The sequence below is a fragment of the Stegodyphus dumicola genome, chromosome 5 (assembly GCF_044657685.1).
Source record: "Stegodyphus dumicola isolate Sdum_Otavi_A_Nest chromosome 5, ASM4465768v1".
NCBI lineage: Eukaryota > Metazoa > Arthropoda > Arachnida > Araneae > Eresidae > Stegodyphus > Stegodyphus dumicola.
Genome location: NC_140772.1, coordinates 200655753 through 200676792, shown reverse-complemented (window position 1 = coordinate 200676792; position 21040 = coordinate 200655753). Strand labels below are relative to the sequence as shown.

The 21040-nt window shown below is 33.9% G+C and overlaps 1 protein-coding gene across 6 annotated transcripts in view; it reads right to left on the bottom strand.

Moving 5' to 3' along the window:
• The window catches only part of LOC118189786 (G protein-activated inward rectifier potassium channel 3-like), a 122460-nt gene that overhangs the window by 21004 nt on the left and 80416 nt on the right, over positions 1-21040 (bottom strand). For 4 of the 6 annotated variants that reach the window (XM_085817536.1, XM_085817535.1, XM_085817537.1 and 1 more), the window contains one exon: positions 17243-17366. The exons of 1 other annotated variant lie outside the window; for it this stretch is intronic. The gene's annotated coding sequence lies outside the window, so the exon portion shown is untranslated. Of the gene's footprint in view, positions 1-17242; positions 17367-20642; positions 20663-21040 lie in introns of those variants that run through there. One more of the 6 variants, XM_085817538.1, reaches the window with a different exon arrangement.

Here is a 21040-nt window from a genome sequence, read left to right as displayed (position 1 = left end):
AGAACGAATGAGGCCCTCCAGCGGCCGAGCGGTAAAGTCGCTGATCACTGGTAGTTCGGTCTGAGGTTTGAGTCTCTTTCCCCATGTGTAACGTGTATACGAGCCGGTTACCTTTAGAAAGCTCTCCATGAAGGCCTCCGTCCCCTTAGGCAGATAGCCCTCGAGGTTTTGCCGTAATTAAATAACCTAACCTAACCTAACATGAGAACAAATTATAAAAAAATCAAATCTTTTTTAAACCACAAATGCATAGAAATAAAGAAAAATTATATATTTAAAAACAATAAGCAATCGTAGAAAGTCAGATTTTCTGATTATAAAACAAAAAAATGACCCGGATGTTATGTTATCAAATGTTAATCAAAAAACAATAAGCAGTCTTCCGAAAACAAATTATATAAAAAATTCTAATAAAAAATATAAAAAACGGATGAATGATAAAAGTTAAATACATGTATGTATAAATCTATATAAAATACATTAAAGATCGAATTGTAAATTTCTAATGAAAATATATAAAAATGGATGAATGATGAAAGATAGGAAATGTATATGAAAGTACATAAAAGACTGAAAGATGACTTCAAAAACAAGACACCTTTAATTAAAAATAAGAAAATTACACAAGGAAATAAACTTTAGCTAAATACTTATAAATAATTTTCTTGTTAAATTATTAAACATTTACAAGGTCTAACAAAACTTACAAGGTCTTCATTTCAATCGCGCTTCTACACGAGGGGGGGGGGACCCAGATTTAACAATTTGTAACAATGTCATAATTTTTTATTTTAAAGACCTCATAATAAATATTGAATTTTTAAATAGGACTTATTAGGAATAGTTATTTCTTTATGTGTTTCAGTCTCATATTCAAACGATCACCAACGTTTACTAAAAGTTCCTTATGGAAATTCTCTCTCTCTCTCTACATATATACTTATGGAAATTCTATATATATATATATATATATATATATGTAAATTCTACATACATATGAAATAAAGTATTATTAAAAGGTATTAAAATATCTACAACATCTGTTTAAACAGATTGGATAAACAATGAAATTTTAACATCTCTTTCTTTAAGAAATCTTGAAGCGTTGCTTAAAATGTTTTCATTTGAAACTTTCGTAAATAGAAATGCAATTTTGTTGAGGTTTAAAAAGTACGCTCATGCTATAAAAGGCACGAATGTATAAAGTGGAATTAAAACATATAATTTACATATGAGGTAGGGGTTGCACTGCCGAATGCAAATAGGCATCCAAAATTAACATAAAACGCAATCCCGCAGTCACATCACAACGCCTTAAAAAGGCCATTTCCGACCGATTTTTGTTCGCAAGTAGAGATAGTTTCGTGTAATCCGAGATAGCCACAGCGGAAAGCATGAGTCGAGGACACCATTTTCACGATGTAATGCGTTGGAGGGCTCTCGGAATGTTGCAAGCTGGTACCAGCCAATCCGCTGTTGCAAGAGAGCTGAATGTTCATCGTAGTGTTATCAATATGCTGTGAAATCTTTACCAAGGGGATCAAACCCTCTGTAGAAGAAGTGAATCTGGACGTCGGAGGATTACCAAAACGGCGGACGATCGCTTCCTGTTGCTATGTGCAAGACGCGGTACTCACTAACAGCACGATAGCTGGTGACGTATCTCTCTGCTGTTGCGGAACGGCCCATATTCTTCCAATATGTATCGCGTCGACTGCATGAGAAGGTGGATTGTACGCCCGACGACCTGTGGTTTGTATTCCTTTGTCCACATCGCATGCCAGAGCACGATAGAATTGGGCCCGTGAACATCGCAGTTGGACACCAGAGCAGTGGGTCCACGTTCTGATTACGGACGAGTCTCCATTTAACATCCAGAACGATTCCCGAAAGGTAATGAATGATACGGCGAGAGCCAGGTACATGCTATCGGGCGCCAGACATCACAGAAGAGACCATTACTAAGGATAATGCTTACTTGTATGGGCTGGAATAGCAGCGAAGGGCCACACCGATCTCAACGTGATTCCTGGTGGTTCCGTGGCAGCCGTCTGATATCGCGACGAAATTTTATACTCTCTTATGCATCCTTTTATCGCTGCAGTGATACCGACGGGATGTTTATGGACGATAATGCTCACTCACATAGAGCTCGAATAGTGCTGGGTTATCTGGAGAGTGAAACAATTCTATATCTGCAGTAGCCTGTAGGACCACGGGGCCTGAATCTCATACAGCATGTGTAGGATATGTTGGGACAACGGATATCAGGTCTCAGTGTGCCGCCAGACACCCTCCACGAGCTGCGAGAAACTGCATTACTACAGGAATGGGCGTTACTGCCACAAAAGCGATCCAACGACACCATATGGGCCCACCAGCGGCCGAGCGGTAAAGTCGCTGAACACTGGTAGTTCGGTCCGAGATTCGAATCCCGCGAAAGGGCTGGCTGCATGGGTGTTTTCGTGGTTTTCCCCATGTGTAACGTGTATACGAGCCAGTTTCCCTAAGAAAGTCCTCCACAAAGGCATCCCTCCCCTTAGGCAGATAGCCCTAGTGTGCTTTGCCGTAATTAAATACACCACCAACGACACCACTGCCAGCTTACCTCGTCTTTGTCAAGCATGCATTTCACCTAGAGGTTATCAAACCCGTTATTATGGTAATGATTTCATTGCACATTCTTGCGATCCATTTGGTCTTTTGCAATGTGATGGTCGTAATACATAAGTTTTGTATGTCTTTGCTTTATTGTTTGCTACGTGGTCTAATAATAGCGCACCAACCTCTTGTTCAATTTCACGGATTACCGATTAAATAGTTTTTTTCAGTGTTCCCTTGTTGCTCATTTTTTTGGGCAAGAGTGTACTAAAATCAAGAGAGCTAATTGCATAAAATGGAGAAGCCATTTTATGATGTATTTCATTGAGGCATCTCAGTCATTTACAGGATCTCTGAAAATGGTTAAAATTTAATTTTTCATGTCATAATTTGCATCATTTGTTAATTTTACAGCAGGAGGAACATAAAAAACCTTCTTAATTATAATTTAAAAGGCAACCATTTTTTTGTGTTTGTTTCTAAGCTTTTTTCCAAATACCTCTTATTGATAACATTTTTTGGTTTAGTTAGATCTTTAACGTTTCCAATTGTTTTATCTCTTGCATCTATAGTTTCTTTATAGAAATTTAAAGCAATGTTTGAAAATGGGTTTAAATTTGGAAAAGGTTCATAGAATATTAAATTTTAAATGGAGAAAGAACTATATTGGATGAAAATTTAGTTGCTGTTTGCTATGAATAAAATTGAAGTCACCTTCAATAAATCAAGCTATGCTGGAAAAAGCATATTAGATTTATCAAAACAATTAATGTATGACATTATATTATATTACGAAACCTAAATTTTCAGATAATATTATACTACTGTATATGGATGGTACAACCAGTTTCATATATCTAATTAAAACTAATGATTTTTAATAAGATATGAAAGGCAGGATTGATTATTTTGATAAATAGGATTACACCAAAAATAACTACAATATTCGACAAGTAAATAAGAAGGTTTTAGGAAAAATGAAAGATGAAAATATTGGAAAAATTATGAAAGAATTTTTTGGATTAAGACCCAAATCGTACGCTTATAAAACTGAAAAAAATATAGCTAAGAAGTAAAAAGGTGTTAAAAGTTATGTGGTTAAAAACAGAATTCCATATGAGGATTCGAAACATTGTTTAATTAAAATGAGCGTTATACAACCATAAACTTAATTAGAAATACAAAACAATACTTTCATTCGGTTGAATGCAAAATCATTATCACCTACAAATAGATGATAGACGCTAAATTTTAGAAGATGGAATTCTCACGATAGCATTAAGTCAATATAAAGGTTACATTTAGTAAAAATGATTATTAATAAATAATGGAAGAATTTAGCATCTTGGGATTTTACACTGAAACACTTAAACTGAAGATTTAAATACAGGAAAAGTATAAATTGATATGAAACGCATCCAATCAAAATACAGATTTAACAATAGCTAACTTAGCAGTAGATAATGAAAAAAGAAGTTATTTTCTTAAAAAAAGTGTCGCGGTAATCTCGGTGTTATATTTTTAATTTCAAAGGAAGAATTAATAATACGTAAATATCACGATTACGAATTGGAAGAGCTTTTCTTAAAAATAACAACTTATAAATGGATGTCAATTGAATAAAAGTTTCAAAAACAGATAGATTATCTAAAAATTTGATTAGAAATTTTAAAATTGTTGTGGATTGGATAATTATTTCAAAATGTTAGGTATTGTCATAATCTTTTATCTTAGAATATAAAAACAAAGTATATTGGGATAATATTTGCACATATCCAAAGAATATCGAAAAAATTTCTCATTGAGAATGAACACATTGGGATATCATATGTAGATATTGAAGTATCATATAAACATTGAGATATTGGGATAACATATGTGGATTTCAGACGTTATCAGAAAAGTCTATGATTGAAAATGCTTCTAAGCTGTATCTTCAAGTATCAGAATTTCAAGTTTTAAGTGATTATTTAATTATAGAGAACTCGCGAAAATTAAATATATCTTAGTTCCTAGATATAAAAAGGTATCAGGAAGTACTACTTGAAAGATGTTATAGAATGGAATGAGGTTTTGTCAAACGCTTTCTACATCTTTCATAATTAAACACATTGATAAAATAAAAGATTGTGACAGTGTATTGAAAACGGACTTGTCCGAAGAAGCTGTAAATGTTATTTTCAAGAAAATGGTTTTTGAAGTATTTAGATAAAATTGGTTCCCATTTTTCAATCAAAAAAATCCCATTTTTCACATTTTTTTATTTAAGAGCGTCCCATGTTTGGGTCCTTATTCAATCTTTAATGTATTTTTATGTACATTTGCTATTCTTCATTATTCATATAATGAAATAATATAACATGTAATATTTATTACATGTAATATTTATTAACATGTTATTCATATAATGAAATAATATAACATGTAATATTTTTGGCTGTTCTTCGGTATCTTGCAGGTGTCCGTGTGTGTTGTCCGCTATAGGCGGCAATTAAGGCGCTCTCACCAACATGTAATATTATTATATATTTTTATTAGAAATTTATAATTCGATCTTTAATGCATTTATATATATATATGTAAGATAAAAATGTATGAATCAGAATTATAATATAACTATAAACATTATTTCTTCCTCTCTATTCTAAAATCGTAATAACTTATCTGCATTGCGTCATTCAAATTAATCATGCGATCTTACTTAACCCATAATGCAGATCCCTCTCGACCAATCACCAAATTGCAAACCGAAACTTTTCTCTTCGCGTGCTTCCATCTTTCATAACTACGCACTTCAGCTTTTGCTCGCTACTGTGCTAAGATGTGATTTCGCTGGCTTGCTTTCTATCCCAACAATATCAAAAATGTAAATCTTCTGTGGAAAGGCACGACTAGAGTGCCAAGTGATTGTGGCCACAAATATCAATTGGAAATAAAAATGGAATTAAAACTGCTTCGACTGCCAAGTTCTTTAGATATTACCAAGTTAGCATTACTAGCATACTAGGCAATCAAAATCTTCTTCAATATGGGTCTAATCACGCATCTACAGTGTTCCGTCTTTCCTTGTGCTTTTATCTCATCACGCATCGACACTGCTCCGGGTTTTCCTTGCGCTTTTAATATTACACAGATATATATATATATATATATGTGTTTTTATCTAATAATTGTTTAATCCAATTTTATCTAAATACTTCAAAAACCATTTTCTTGAAAATAACATTTACAGCTTCTTCGGACAAGTCCGTTTTCAATACACTGTCACAATCTTTTATTCATCCATTTTTGTGTTTTTGTTAAAACATTTGATTTTTTTATAACTTGTCCTCGTACGATTGCTTATTGATGTTTAATACAAAATTTTTTTTCCTCATTTTTATATATTTTTAGAAAATTTGAATTTTTGTAATTTATCTTCGTTCGATTGTTTATTGGTTTTAAGTATAGAATTGTTCCTCATCATTTTCCTGCATTTTGTTTTATTAAAAACATTTATTTTTTACCATTTGTTCTTGTGAGATTGGTTTTACGATAAAATTTTTCCTCATCACTTTTTATGTTTTTTATTTAAAAAATTGATTATTTATCATTTGTCCTCATCGTGTTTATCAGAAAATTTTCCTTGATTTAAAAGCTGAGACGATGAATCTTAATATCATTAAAATTTACTAATTTAGACACATTTTAAAATTTTTATTTTTATGTCATGTTTATTAGAAAAAATAAATTATTTTAAATTTCCTTGATTATGTTCTCGATGAAAATAACATGATTAATTATAAACTTCTAATAACGTATGCACCTGTTTATATTGATTTTATTACAGAAGCAATATAAATATAAATATTTCTAGATTATTATTAATAATATTTATTCAAGCTACATAAGGTCCTGTAGGGAATAATGAATGATAATTTTTATTATGTTGAACTCTCTAGCTTTCTAGCATTGGATTGTTTATATTATTGCAAAGAACGCGGCAGCTATCTGCTTAGATGTATGCTTTCAGAATATACCTTTAAAGAAAATATTAGTTCATATTCGCGTTATTTTAGTTTTTTTTTCTGTATTTTTGTGTACATGGACTATGTAATTTAGCTTTCAGTTTTATTTACAAAAGGTACATAGTTTGCCATTTATATGTGATTCCGACGAATAAAGTGTATTTGTAGCTGCGAGAGTGAGAAGGACGAAATATTAACACGGGCTTACGCGAGGACAATAAAACAAAAATCGATTGGATACACTAGCTCAGCTGCTATTTTCACATCCACAGCTGAAAAAGGAAGTTCCTTTTAATCTTCGAAACTATAGCTCTGCAAAATTACTCATATTATTTATATTCCTATTGCTCCTTATTAGTTTTTTTTTACGTTTAGTTTTAGTTTTAACATTTAGGCTTATTTTTGGCCACTTCAAAAGAATTGTGTCATAAAGTATGAAGAACAACTAAAGGGTCACTGTAAGATATCTGTTTACTATATTTTTGTAAAAAGTGACGACCAACGATAAGATAAATAAATTACTTAGAACTGTTTGGATCAAACGTTTTATTGCACCACTAAGAAAACACTTTTCAATGGCAGTCCATTAAATGCTTCTGAAATTCAATACGCTGGAATATCTTGTATTCGTAAATCTCAAATAGGTTTCTTCTCATCTGAAATTAGGAGATTTCAGTCTGACAAGTCTATTTCTGTGAAATTTAGTACAAAATTTTTTGATCAAAACCAAAAACTTCGAATTAGGGAAGATATAAAAAAACTTAGTGAGTTGTAGAGATATTAGGTTGTTTGGAAGCCGGTGGGATGAAAAACGAACAATGCTCTCACCGGGATTCGAACCACGGACCTCTGGAATACGCGCCGACCGATACACCACAAAGGCATACTAAGAAGGCGGGAGAAATACCTTATATACTCCCCTTTTTAAAGGGCGACTGAGAATTAGCTGACCCAATCGCCAAATCTTGGTGATGGAGAATCACCACCCTCAACATTTTTTAGTTCGTACATTGGTTCGTACAATCTTTTTTAGTTCGTTCGTACGTTACCTGTACTGACATTGGGTTATTTGGAAGCACGAGAGATGAAAAATGAGTAATACCCACGCCGGATGTCGAACCACGGACCTTTCGAATACGCGCCGAGCGGGCTGACCACTATACCACAAAGGCATGCTAAGAAGGCGGGAGAAATACATTATAGAGTTGACAGAAAACATCATGTCCTCTTCCTAACGATTCCAAATTAACTGAATTAGTTTTAAGAAGAGAATATAATAATGTTGGTATGCAGGAGTTGCTGCAACTTTCGCAAAAGTGCGACAGAAATTTTGATTCATAAAGGCTGAGATTTGGTGAAGGAGATCATAGGAAGCTGTCTAATATATCGAAAATATGCAATAAAACCAGCAATAAAAATGTGCAATAAAATTAAATGGTGGTTCAGTTACCTGAAGACATAATTGCCCAGAAAGTCCACTTTTTTATGTTACTAGTGTGAACTTCACTGGCCTTGTTTACGTAAAATTTGGATGTGACATCTAAAAAATCATACATCACAGAGTTAACGTGCGTTGTTATATCTTGAACCCATTTCTAGTATGTGCAAATACATTCATTTTGCCTTTCAGACATCTATTTCAAAAAGAGGTTTGGTTTGGTTTATGCGATTATGGCAAAGCCTCGAGGGCTATCTGCCTAAGAGGAGGGATTCCTTCGTGGAGAACTTTCTGAAGGAAAACACGTTACACGTGAGGAAACCACGAAAAAGCCCATGCGGCCAGCCCATTCGCGGGATTTGAACGTCAAACCGAACTACCAGCGTTCAGCGACTACCGCTCTGCCGCTGAGCCCCTCAAGAAGAGGAAACAGTCGTACTTTTTATTCGGATAATACGAAAATATTTAAATCTGCTGCCCAAGATTTACAGTACTTTTAAATCATAATTAGAGGAGAAGACTTTCAACGTTCCCTTGCAATGTAAAGTTTGACCCCGAATATTTATTGTGGAACGTGTGCCATTGTCATGACGTGATGACCACGCGTGCGCAGTTTAGCCGAACGGCCTGCAACGCCTCTCTCTCACGTGACTTACTAGAGAAGAGAAGAGACTGTTAGTAGCGAAGGCATGAAAGTGACTCGCTGTATGCCAGCGTGAATTCTACGGAGTGAGGAGATGCTACAGATGCCAAGATTTCTCACATTCTGGTAGTGCATGCAAATTTAGGACTTATTGCGCTTTCTGTGGCGGACCTCACTCCATAAGGAATTGCAAAGAAGACGTACCGGATTGTATCAACTGTAAACTGTTCAACTGCACATATGGAACCTACATCAATACTTCACATGCTGCATTCTCCCCCAAATGCCCATTATATCAGAGGGAAATCTCAAAAATTAAAGCTGCTGCAGTTTACACATCAAAGCAAGAAGAATAGTTAGCTTACTACCTAGTTTCTTTTAAGTTAATTTAAACTTCCCTTTCTGTACATGAATCCATCAAGTACTACCGCCGCCCCTTCAGTTCCCCAATCTCAACTGTTTACGACAATTTTACACAATAATTCGCCTCCACAGGACAAGCTTAGAATCCTTCAAATAAACTTAGGCAGAGGAAAAAAGGCGTCAGAACAACTTAGTGAAGTAATTGAAAATAACAATCATGATGTAATTTGCATTACTGAGCCGTATTGCGTAAAAGGTGAAGTTAGATGCCTTCCCCTTCACTGGCAAATATTTCAATCTACCGAAAAGGATCCTCTAGTTAACCCACGTGCCAGTATTATAGTCACCAATACCAAATGGTCCCCTACAATTATATTAAGCCATAGAGATGTGATGACGATAAGTATTAACTGTAAATCAGAACAGCTATTAATTACTTCCATTTACTGCTCACCACGAGAGGATATGGGGCCGAATCTCCACACATTAGAAAATATCTTTAGTAATCTCAGAAGATCACAGCACGTGATTACAGGTGACTTCAATGCTCACCATCAAATGTGGCATTACAATAATACAGATAATAGAGGACATACACTAGCTGACTTTATTGCTACACACAATCTGTATATACATAACCTCTCTTCAGACACTCCTACATTTGAAACAACAAATGGTAAAGGATGGCCGGACTTGACACTGTCAACATTGAGTATCTCCAATAAAATACAAGAATGGAAAGTTCTTGATGATCCAAGCCACTCAGATCATAACTACATCTCATTTGAATTATCAGAAGAAATCCCCGACCTCAAATTAAGAAGATTTTCAATCTCAAAGCAAAAAGCAAGGCAATTTGGAAGAAAAATCTCCACATGTCTTCAGTATGCGGAGAAACTTATAGATAAATGCACATCACCCGATGCAGTCCATGATTTAATGGAAACAATTATCAAAACAATACAGGAGACAGCGACCAACACATTTAAACTCCGTAACAACAACAAGATTACGAAGACTAACTGGTGGACAAAGGAATTAAGACGTGAAAAGCAACATACAAGGGCCCTTCGTAGAAAAATGAAAAGCGCTCCGGAAGGGTTGAAAATGGAAATATGGATAAAATACAAGCAACAATTAGCAAATTACAAAAAGAAAATAACTGAAGCAAAATAATTACGCAGCTGGAAGAATTACTGCTGTAGTAATAAAGATACATACGGCCAGCTGTATAAAATGGCTACAAGTAAAGTTTTTAGTCCCGCACATATCGGTCTTTCGAGAGATCAACTCTCACGTAACAGCCAGCTTGGTAATGTCACTGAAAAGATTCTCAACAATATTCTAGATGTTGTTTTCCTAAAAGATAATGCAGAAGACGATGGCCACTCACATTCCGACATTAGATACAATAATACCGCTCCAAATACTCCAGACGATGTGGAATTCCACTCACAAGAAATTTCAAAAATTATTAAGTATCTTCCGAATAATAAAGCTCCGGGACCTGACAGATTAGACAACAGGATTATTAAGATAATTCACCACGCAATGCCTTTTCTGTTCCACAAACTACTAAACCTCTGCCTCAAATTTTATGTCTTCCCGAATTGTCTCAAACAGGGACAAACAATACTATTCAAGAAAAATAATAAAGATCCTACGGATCCGGAAGCCTTCAGACCAATCAACCTCTTACCTGCAATAGGTAAACTTTTGGAACGTGCAATCGCGGGCAGATTACGCCACCATTTAGAGAAAAACGAAACCATAACCCCCTACCAATACGGCTTCAGACCTCTCAAATCTACATCACATGCGATAGTAGAACTTCAAGAGCAGATCCGTAGGAATAAATCTTCAGCTCTCCATACAGCAGTACTCTGTATGGATCTCAAAAATGCGTTTGATTCCGTGTGGTGGCCTGGTATCCTTGAAGCCTTGCGCAACATTAAATGCCCTCGGAACATATTCAAGTTAATGAATAGTTTCCTAACAAACAGAGCAACGATAATCATCAGCAACAACTGTATAGTAGAAAGAAGAATAACGAGGGGCTGTCCACAGGGCTCTTGTCTAAGTGCAGACCTGTGGAACATCACCTTCAATTATATCACCTCCTACAAGTGGCCGGACCATACAAAGCTCATCGCCTTTGCCGACGATGTGGCCTTTGTAACAAATGGGCATTCAAGAGACATACTAGAAAAGAATAGTAACGAGACTCTCTCCATATTCCATTCCCTCTGCGTCAATCAAAAACTAATAATTTCAGAGCCCAAATCACATATTATTTTATTTCCAAAACCGGGCAAATCGCTACAAAGGCTACCTTGCATTAAAATCAATAATAGAAGAATCAAGATCTCAAAAGAAATCAAATTCCTCGGATTGAAAATTGACCAAAAGTTTTCTTGGATCCCACACCTCATGGAAATTCGGAAGAAGACCCAAACTATTTCTAGAGCCCTCGCAAGGATGCAAGGCACAACGTGGGGCCTCAAGTCGAGGATGCAAAACATTCTCTATAATACCGTGATCGAAAAAATAATCCTCTACGGGGCATCAGCATGGACTCACCCTATGACAGTGAAAAAGAAAAGACTCTTAGCTTCGATCCAACGCCCCTTCCTCTTACAAATAGCAAAAGCATACAGAACTACCTCAACGGCAGCTCTCTGTGTATTAACAGGAATCCCACCCCTCCACCTGAAAGCAAAAGAAGATGCAGACTTAGCCACGTTATTCCACCTCAAGAAAAACATAGAGGTAGAAGATCAAAACCTGTGCCCCCTTGATTTTGAACAGCCACGAAATCCTTACCTAAGACACCCTGCAGTACATGCAAAACTCAGAATATCTACAAAAGAAGACACCCTCAGTGTACCTTCATTTCCAGTCGTGTACACAGATGGGTCAAAGTTAAACGAAGAAGTAGGATGCGCGTTCTTTGCACTCCTCTCAGAACAAGAAACAACAGAATGGAAAGGACACCTAAGGAACAACAACAGCGTTTTCCAAGCTGAGCTTTCAGCCATAAAACACGCTATTCTATGGTCTCATCAAAAGCATCTAACATATGTTACCATCTACAGTGATAGCCAAGCGGCAATTAAAGCTGTCAATGATGCAACAAACAAATCATCAATAGTGCAAGATATCTACGATTTATTATCACAGCGCAAGAGAACATCTATAAAAATAAAGTGGGTAAAAGCGCATGCTGGACAAGCCCAAAATGAAAGGGCAGATGCGCTTGCTAAAAATGCAGCTCAAGACCCATCTCTACCTCCAATCAATGTCCCATTCCCTAAATCGTATGTGAAACATATGTTGAAAAAAATTACATTAAAAAAATGGCAAACTGAATGGGAAAATGCAGAAGTAGGTAGAAGGCTTTTCAACTTCTACAAGAAACCCACATATGATCCAATCTCTTATAACTTCTTCATCAACATATTCTTATCTGGACATGGTCCTTTCCCCACGTACTACTTTGCACGAAATTTGAGCGAATCAGACAAGTGCGTATGTGGGGAAAAGGGAGACCCAGAGCACTATATTTTCAAGTGAAAGCTCACAAAAGAGCTACACTGCAAAGGAAGGTCACAAATTACGCCTGAGTACATTAAATGCATGCTAACGATACCTCATTTACAACAAAAGGTTTCCTTGATTATGAAGAAACTTTTTGCATATAAAAGAGAAGACATATGTCAAGATGCTATCGCATCTGTATAAATACCTCTTATTCTACAACTTGCAAAAATAATGCAAGATTTCAGAAATATTACAAGTGTCTGAAACAGGCTAAATATGGTATAAATAGTTTTTATAAAATAGTTACATTAAGAATTTGGACTGTATTAGTGTAATAATTAAATCATTAATTAAAAAATAATGTAAATAATATACGACTCTATTAGATATATTAGTGTAAATGTAAGTATTATGTGATTTTCTAATGTATATTTTCTGTATTTATGATACATTAATTTACAAAAATAATAATGTAAGACTTCAGTGCTGATGCATTTGTGTGTAACAAGTTAAAAAAATGAAAGGAAATGTATTAATAAGAGAATTCGCCTTAGTAATTCAACTAAGTATGATAAAATGCACAAAAAAAAAAAAAAAAAAAAAAAAAAAAAAAAAACTTCAATTAGTTCCTTAAAACGATGTTTATTTTAATTCGATGTAACTAGATATACTAATGTAAATATATTGTTTGTGTGAAGTACAATGTACAATGAAAGTTTGTATGTATGTTCGAAGTAATTATGTTATTTCAATCTGCCATAATCCAACTTTTGTTGATAGGTTAATTTCTTTGCAATAATTGTATACTATGTCTTTGTAATTGTATATTCAATACGTAAGTCTAATATTAATGTAAAATTACTATGTAAATGTCTTGGTAGGCTAGCATCCGATGCGGCCCAACTAAAAGCCCAGCGGGGTACAGTAGTGCGGCGGAGCAACACCTGTAAAAGTCACTGACGAAGTTCTGGTGCTCCGTCCACTTTTCCCTGTCCCTGTCCCTGTATGCCAGCGTAATGATAAACGTGGTTCTATTTTTGAGCTAATTGTTTGTTCTTGTTTTGTTTGTGTGTTAATAAAGTATTGTGGTCATTAAATGTCTGGTTTTAAGCGATGCCCATATTTAGTTCACGTTCCACGTTACGCAACCATATATCCAGAACCTACACGCCCAAAAAGAAAAGGTATGACAGCCATGGTGGACAGGGTTCTACGAACGCATTATGAAAAGCATTAAAGAGCTTTTATTAAAGAGCTTTTAAAATGGTTCTATGTAGAGCTCAATTTAATTCTGAAGAAATTATGGCTATTCTCACGGAATTTGAAACTATCTTGTACACATAACCTTTGACATAATATATATATAATAATATATATATAATTTATAATGAGTTACGCGAAACTGAAGCATTTACACCAGCTCATCTTCTGTTGATTGGGTTTAAACCTGAATATCACATAACTTTGAAAAGATACTGGATACCTTTCTCAGCAGAGAAAGTTAAATGAAACGAAAACAATATCAGATTTAAAGAAAATTTGGGGGTAACTAAAAAAATCAATATCTTCTAGATTTAAGAAATGCTTAATTTCTTCGGTATTACTGAAACTAAAAAGAATCTTTAAAAGGTGATGTGGTTTTACTAGAAACAGCAACCAAATTTAAATTCCTGTAAAACTTGGGTTGAAGTATTGGATGACAGTGACCGTCTTGCGGAATCTTGTATGGTAAAAAACTAAAAGATGAGAATTAAAGAGACATCAACTACTTGAACTCTCAGACTGAAAAATGAACTGAATTAGCAAATTTTTTTTTTTTAACATTTGTATATTTCACGCATATTTTATGTAATCTGTAATTAATTTGTTATGTTGCTACTTATAATTTACTATTTGTAATTTAATTTCATGTTTCTTACTGGATAACTTTTGAATTTGTATGCTATTATCAGTGCTCGTTACCTCCTCCATAATGTTTCCCTTTATATTGTTTTCTGTTCATATTAGGGGTAAGTGTACTTTACATTGATATATATGTTGACTTTTTAAGTTTAAATTCATTTTATATGATGAAATAGTGATAACTTTTATAAAATAATGATAACTTTTATAAAAAATAATAACTTTGATTTTGATAATTTTTATAAAAACTATCTGATAATTTTTATAAATTATAATAATGATACCACTGACAATATTGATAAATCCTGATAATACAGAATGCTAAAATCTAATGAAACTTTCACCTGGGGAGTGTTAAAAAATTTCCTAAAAAGCTGCCGTTAAAAAACGCTTTTCTTCAGATTAAAAAATCTTGTTAAATCGGCAATGGGACGGTATAAAGATAATAACATTTGAACCACCGTGCACTGATTATATGATTTTGCTAATTTGAAATATGTTTTTCTTATAAAAATCGACTGTATTCTCTTCAAAAATTGTATTTAAAATCAAATCAAAATTCATGTGACAATTTATAATTAATATGCCATATTGCAGCAGATATTAAAATGTTTAAAATGCATACGCTAGTATCACAAAGACGAGAAGAAACTTTCTTAAGCAGTTAAGATAAAAATGGCGGTTAGCAGTGGATGAAGTATGGGTGTAGAATTATTTAAGAAAAAAAATTTCCTTTTTGTTTTAAAATGCAAGAACATTCAAAAAGCGTTGTATCTAAGCTGCGCATTAAATTTGGAACGATCTTTGCGAAACTAGATGTTAAATCTCTGTGCATAATTAAATCTCAGAATGTTAAGTAAACTTTTTAGGCTATTAATATTTTCAATGAAGGTCGAGTATGTCTTCTGTACAGAGAGATTTATTTTTGAATCCTACATCTCATTTGTTTATTATAGTTATAAAAATTTAGGCTGCATGTGGTATGCGAATCTCGGACTTCACCTGGTCGCAACACCAAGCGTGTCATGCTTAATAGAATTTGCTTTTAGCAATTAAGCTACTCAAAGAAAACAACCTTTTCCAGACAACCTTTCTTTGCCGGGAGATTTCAGTGATTGAATCTTGATTAAACTTAACTTTGATTACATTATGCAATCTTGATTTCACAGTTACATAATTTAATCTTTCGTAGCAATATGTAGTGACAACTTAAATGTTAAGCCCATTTGTTATGTTAAGCCCAAATGTTAAGCCCATTTGTTAATAAATGAAATACTGACGAATAAAAGACACCACATATTTTTATTTGCCTCTCTTCATATAAATATTTTCGGTTGGCATGTTTTCATGTATTTTAACTACAGATGGAAAACAAAATTTAATTTAGTTTTAACCTGACTCTAATTTAAAAATCCTCAATGTCTAAAATTTGAATTTTTATAATAATTGCAATTGAATAAAGGCTTTTTGTGTATAACTGCCATCCGCCAATGCATCATCACCAATCTATTAGCGCCTTTTAGCGATGAAATATAATTTCGACGTCAACACCAGTGTAACAGGCTTCGATTTCCGGCGGTCATCGTACATTTTCTCTCATCTAGAGATTCACTGCAGGAGAATTGGAACACTCTTGATATTCTGGCAAAATACCATATGCTTGAAAATAATGGACAGCTTCTTATTTTCTCAGCAAATCTAGTAAATACATGATATAAAATGAAGTAAAAATTAACGCAATACGAAAAAACATTGTCCTGAGAAAATTTCTCGGGAAAATTATTACCAAATAAATAAATAAAAATGTGAAAGCTTTCAGATTTTATATTACGTCCAAAGGGGCGTTTTTTAACGCTTTGTGTGTTACCTTTATTTATTAAATATAATGTTCTTCGCACTTAAACCACATAAAATTCAATTCAACAGCAATATCACAAAATATTTTAAAACAACATATCTTTAGAATTTTTGACAGGCAGTCTGTCGGAATTTTTTTTACAGTGTTGCCATTGCTCGCTTTGAAATCGTTGAGTTCGTTAATAAAAAATTCGTTAAAGTTTTACAAAATGTGAAATAGATAATAAAACAAATTCAAAATTCGGGTGCCCATGTTCGAGTGAAGAATTACATAATTTAAAATATGATGGCTCTAGGTACCGTTGTTTTTTACAATGCGAAAAACACACATACAGATTCTTCATTATTTAGTTTCTTTAAATATAATGCAGGGCAATAATATTTTGTGGCAACATTTTGAAAACTGAATCAGACTTTTAGAGGGATTCAAAGCAAAATGCTGCTTCGAGACTTTTCTATCCTAACTTTCTTTTGGGATAAAAAGCCGCAATTCAAATATGTGGTTGCACTAATTGAATTGGTTGGCCTGAAATTGATGTTGTAATTAGAAAAAAAGGGGGAGGAGAGAAAGAAGAAATCATCCCCTCCTTCCTCTGAGGACGTGGGACGTGGGAAGTAGAAAGAATATTAAAAAGGAAGAATCCAGAACAGATTCTAAGGTTTCGAAACGCTTGCAGGAATCAGACTTAAGTGTAAGATTTTCGGTAATAAACTCTAAGTAAACTGTTAATTTCGATCAAAATTTAAGAAACATACAAAGCAGAAAACCATTTTTCTATCTGAGCAAACAGAAAAATATCTTCTGTATTTTCAATAACTTAACTCTTTCTTTGCCATTTGAATTACATTTAGAGATGCAGTAGGAAAATTTAAAAAACTCAGATAAGGTACCTGAAACGGAAAAAAACTTTTTTTCCTGCTCAAGCAACGAGAGGTGAAGTAAGAGGGCTTGCTATTGTTATCTCAATGGCAAAATGTCTGCAAACATGGTGATATACAGTGGTCTTGTTTTCATCTGAAAAGAAAGAGGATTAAATTTAACTTCCTGACACAGATAAGATATCTATAAATGTCTTACAGAAATGGAACAGTATTTCACTTTATTCGTAATTCACTCGGAAATATGCCGTGGTAAAAAAAAGCTGAAAAGTATAACATGACTCATATGTAACTTTTCATGATTACATGATATACAACAAATGTAAACTATATTTATCGAAATATTGTTGCAGTTAAAACAAAAATCATCTTGTAAATTACCTTTTAAACCTGTAACAGTATGATATAAACACACTATCCATTTTAGAATTACGAAGAAGTTCGTTATATGATTGCTTACTAAATTTGTTAATTACATTCTGAAAAATATAGGTTCTTTCTGGACTATATTTGTATTACTATCATCAAAATGTATCGGGAATGATTCCGTAAAAGTAAGAGTTTTAGTTTATTGGTTGATAATTATAACATCTTTTTCAAAGTAATCCCTGGTGCTTAACAGCAGCTGAGCATTGAAGACGTAGTTACATTCCAGGCGAACGAGGTGACTGCATGGACGTTCTTATGATTTTCCCTATATGTAAAGTGTATAAGAACGAGTGTTTCTTAGGAAGACATCCGGGAAGGCATCCCTTCCCTTAGGCAGATATCCTTTGCGTGCATTGACGAAGTCAAATCATCGAAGTCATCCGACTGCAATGCATTTATAACAATGCTTTCTCCAATCTTCGAAACGTGTTTTGAAGGTGTTTTTGACAAACACTTTTAGAATTCGCAACGAATTTTATGTTACTGCATCAGTTGATTCGAACCCTGTGACCACTAAGCGACAGTTTTAAACGCCGAGCAAAGAAAATGTCACACGAAGCGATATCAAGAGCAGAAAGGAGCTTGCGACCCACTTTATTAACTTTTTGGAGAAAAGATTCACGAACAACAAGAACATTGTGAACAGGTGCATTACTGGGGTGCAAAATCCATGCGTCATCTCGCCATGCCAGCCACTCAGATGGAAAAGTAGTTCGTGACTCTGACTGCCATACCGAAGATCCATGCATTCTCCAGGAAAAGATTATATTCATGCCTTCTCCGGGATCTGAACCTGAGTCCTTTCGAATCCTGGAGAAGGCATGGATTTATGTCCCTTCATAAGAGGCAATGGTGGCTGACCTAATAGGTGCCTCCACAGTAAAGAGACCTCCGCTTCAGGCCTTAGTATTGGCCAAGCCTAATAATGGCTAATGCCCGCTATTAGGAAAACAAAACTCATCATGCTTCAGTTTTTTTTCCTCTACAAACCGTTTCATCCTAGAGCCGCGTTTACGTTCAAAATAACATTCTTTGTTAACACTTTGGTTAGCTGATAGAATTTCACGATGTACAAAACTGACAATCGAATAAAAGTATCAATATAACTTTTATTTTTTTTTTTTTTGGCTGAATTTTGCGTATGTTTTCAGTCATATTTCACCCTTTGAAAATTATTTACTTGGTTATTGAGCTATTTCTGTATGAAGCGGAGATCGTCACTGGTGGTAGTGAGTTTCAAGAACGACGTGACTTGAGAAAGCATCTCTTGAGCCATTTGAACATGCTGTTATTTGGGAAAAAATTCAAATTTTTAAAAAATATTGAGAAGCAACGCGCCGCACACACAAATGATCTTTCAGAATTTTTCAAAATCGTAACATCTTTAGGAATAACTTTGTAAATGATATGTTGTCAAGCGTATTTTAAATGAATCATTCTCGAAGCTTTTGATCGTTATAATAGATATCTCCTCCTCTTAAGCTACTCTAAGTTAATCGAATTCGAAACCATACTATATTTTTATGAAATGTATGAATGTTCCAATGGAAAAGTCTTTCCGCAGACCTTTCATTTCAGTGTGAAGGGTCTTATATTTTACATGTTAGAATTAATTGTAGTAAGTAGCCATGTTTAGCTGAATAAAGTCATTGCTGTATAGCTTAGCGAAAAATTAGAAAAACTTTCAAATCTAACTTTGCAAAAAAGCGAGATAAAAGACTTAAGCTTTAAAAGCTTTTTACAAATTTGTTAAAGCATCGACATACTATGAACTGAGATCCAATTGAGAATTATTTCTGAATAATTATAAATTACGAGTTATCAAATATAAATCGATTACGGAGCGCATTTCTTTGATACAGTTATGGTTTCAGCCAAATTCTGCTCATTTAACAATATTTCTGGGGCACCTGACGAATGGTATACATTTACAAAATTTTACACAAAACATTGTGGTAATCGACATGCCTCGCTTCTCGCTGCTATATTCAGATTTGAAATGGTAAAATCATATCCCATGATACAGTCTTCGCTGTCATTCGAATATTCGAACATCTATTCCTACTAATTGAGGTCATTTAGCCATCCGTGTAATAAAATGCAGCGACCAGATTTTCTACATTTAAAAACAGTATTTTATTTATTTCTTGTTTTCAAGGGGGCAACTAAATTTCAGTATATGAAAGCTTTTGTAGCATGTATAAGTAAATAATATAAAATTATGCTTTAAATTAACTAATATTAGTCAATAATTAAATGGGTATCCTAATCTGAAAAGCTCCAGAAAAAAGTGTAATTTTTATGACTTTTTTACTTAAAGGAAACACAAATTTTAATTTGACATTTTTCAATATTATCTGGAATGCAATTAATTCAGTTCTAAGGGGGAAAAGGAAATATGACCTAGTCTTTTTCCAGCTTGTTACAACTGAATTTTCATTTGCCGTATATTATTAATATTAGACCTTATATATTAATATTAGACCTTGGGATTTTAAAATTTATTATATTAAATTTTGGATCTTTCAACTCATATGTTATTTTTTTACTTTTCCCATCTAACCTAATTTTATTTGAAATAATTTACACCATACCTTTCTACTTTGAATGTTAGCTTAACGCTTTCACATTTGTTACGGTTTTTTTACATTTTAAATTCGGTGAAAGTCCAGAGTTATTGATATAATTTTAATCTAACGTAAATCGGAAAACGTTCAAGTTTTTTATCCTCACAGTCCCCATATATTTCAACAGTCCTATGTATTGCTTTTATTTCATCGAGTTATTCAATTACAGGAAAAATTATATAATGCTTAAAACATTGGTTAATTCAAAAATGATAATGATACTAAAGAATGTATTAGCATAACAGCTCCGAAGGATAGCGGTGAAACATTAGAATCTCCAGAAATATTAATTGTTTTTATGCAGCATTTATGTACCAGATTTAATTAATTTAAATATAATATATATGTATACTCACAAGCTGTAGCATGCTGTCCATCTACAGTGTCACTTTTAAAAACTGTGCTCATTCCAATTTTAACCCAATTACATCTCCGCATTTTGCACGACATTTATATGTACTATGGTTCTTCTGAGCTTCGAAAAGCAAAGATTGCTATTTCCGTGAACTCTAGTTCAACAGCAGACAGATTGAGAACAAAATGGTTGGTTGTTACGTTTTTTCCCAACCGGAACTAGGTTGTCAAATCGAACGCAATTTATTGCTATTGTTCACAACTTGTTCCTACAGACCTCCTAGTGGCAAGTCGCAATTTACTGAATAATGAGAATTACTTCCAGTGCAATAAAAAGAATAGCTACCAAGGAAGAATAGCTATCAACAAGACTATTATTTCGCCAATACCTTTTATTTAA